Here is a 1,929-nt window from a genome sequence, read left to right as displayed (position 1 = left end):
GCTTCTTTCACTAACTGCAAATAAATGTGTTCACAAACACTAATAATTTGTGTGTGTGTGTGTGTGTGTGTGTGTGTACTGTGATATTTCAGAGCAAGTAGCCCTAGTGTCATAGGGGTTACATGTAGGATTGCTAACTATAAAGTCAGCGGTTCAAAACCACCAGCTGATCTGCGGGAGAAGAACAAGGCAAATTAAGAGTTGCACTCTCAAAACCCCCCAGGGGCAGATATGTCCAATCCCATAGGGCCACTATAGGACAAATTCTATGCCAGTGAGTTTTGTTTTTAATATTTAATATTAAAACATTTCTGTGTACTCACCTTTTATAAAGTTCTATGACTCCAGTCTTTGAGGTAGTACAATGTTAACCAACTCTAGATGATGAATGTAATCTGTATGTTGAAAATTCTATGCAAAACACCCCATAGTTATTTATCAAGAATATAATATTTAAAGATAGCAGAAGTCAGAAGACCTTTCAAGATTAGTATACTAAAGGCAATTATAAGCTACCAAGAAGAATTTGAACTAGAATTTGCCCTTACCAGTGTGACAGACACAAAATGAAGAAAACAAAAGAAGAAAGATAACCTCATAAATTTTAAAGGTGCAAACACCACAAGGTCTTAATTGCCTGCAGCTGGGTCATGTTGTTCTTTCAGTGGGTTGAGCCAGCCCTGCATCAGGATCTGCAGGAACTGGGACCCCTTTGAGATTACAGGCTGTTCCAGTTCAGCTGGTTCTGTCATTTCACATCCAGGGCTGCCTGTCCCCCCTTGTTCTAGTCCCCAACTAATTGCCAACCTCCTTGCGTGCCCCTGGAGGCCCGTATCATGAGAAGTATCCCTTGGCTTGCCCAGCTGGAAACGCAGGTGGTTCCAGGAACTGGTGAATTTCCAGACTAATGGTGGCTAGTTTTCTATAAAAAGAATGATGTTTTTTTTCAAGGAAGATTTCAAAAAAATACCCAAATGTATGTGAAAATGCTTGACAGTGCTCATGTTCTATACCCCTGTGCCCCTTCACATCACTTGCCTCAGGAAAGAGTTGTGCCTTTCATCAGAGCCTCAAGGAAGTTCATTATGGACACTGTTATGCCTATTTGTATTGAATGAAAGGAAACTATGCAAATGCACCCTCAATGACACATTTTTTTCTGGCTTCACCCCCAGTATATCTATTCTCTCCAATTCATCTAACTGGAGACCATGACACAAGGAGAGAGGATGGCGTACATCAGGGGAAAGTTTCCTTTGCTGGCCTCATTTTATATTTCAATAAAAAAAAGGAGTGAAATCAAATCAGTAGCGCTGGTGCCAATCCCAGGACATCTATCTATTTTAAAGTACAACTATGCTCCACAGGGTTTTTGATAGTTGTAATATTTTCCAAGTAGATCAGCAGATCTTCGTGTCATGGCACACGCTGGTGGATGACAACTACTTGTGTGAGTGGGAATGACTTAAGTTTAAGGACTGATGAAGGAATATGGAGTCAGCCTGTGCCTGTTCTGCCGGTAAACAACGGTAGGGGCACAGATTGGTTTACACATTTGAGCCCAATATTATGTACCTGTTCTTTGGAAACCCGAGTCAGGTGTTTGGTTTCCTTTCATTTCCTCTTGATGCTGTCCTCCCTGAATTCCTTTACTCAAAAGAAACAATATTGAGCACAATGCCACAAAATATGACACATTCATCTAGAAATAATTGGAGAGAAATTCTTCTAATTTTGGAAAATGAGAGTACCATTTACAAGTGAAAGTTTTACTATGTTTCCCCATGATGGGATACATTTATAAATTTTACAAATAATCGACCTTCAGGAACTAAAAGGCTCCAACAACCAAGTCAGCAAAAGTAAAAAAAAAAAATTAAAAGCATCCTTGCCCAGAGATGGATTCAAACATAAGGTGTGATCATGTCC

The sequence above is a fragment of the Tenrec ecaudatus genome, chromosome 15 (genome assembly GCF_050624435.1).
Source record: "Tenrec ecaudatus isolate mTenEca1 chromosome 15, mTenEca1.hap1, whole genome shotgun sequence".
Taxonomy (NCBI): Eukaryota; Metazoa; Chordata; class Mammalia; order Afrosoricida; family Tenrecidae; genus Tenrec; species Tenrec ecaudatus.
The sequence above is the reverse complement of the archived record's forward strand: the minus strand, read 5'-3'. Positions refer to the sequence as shown.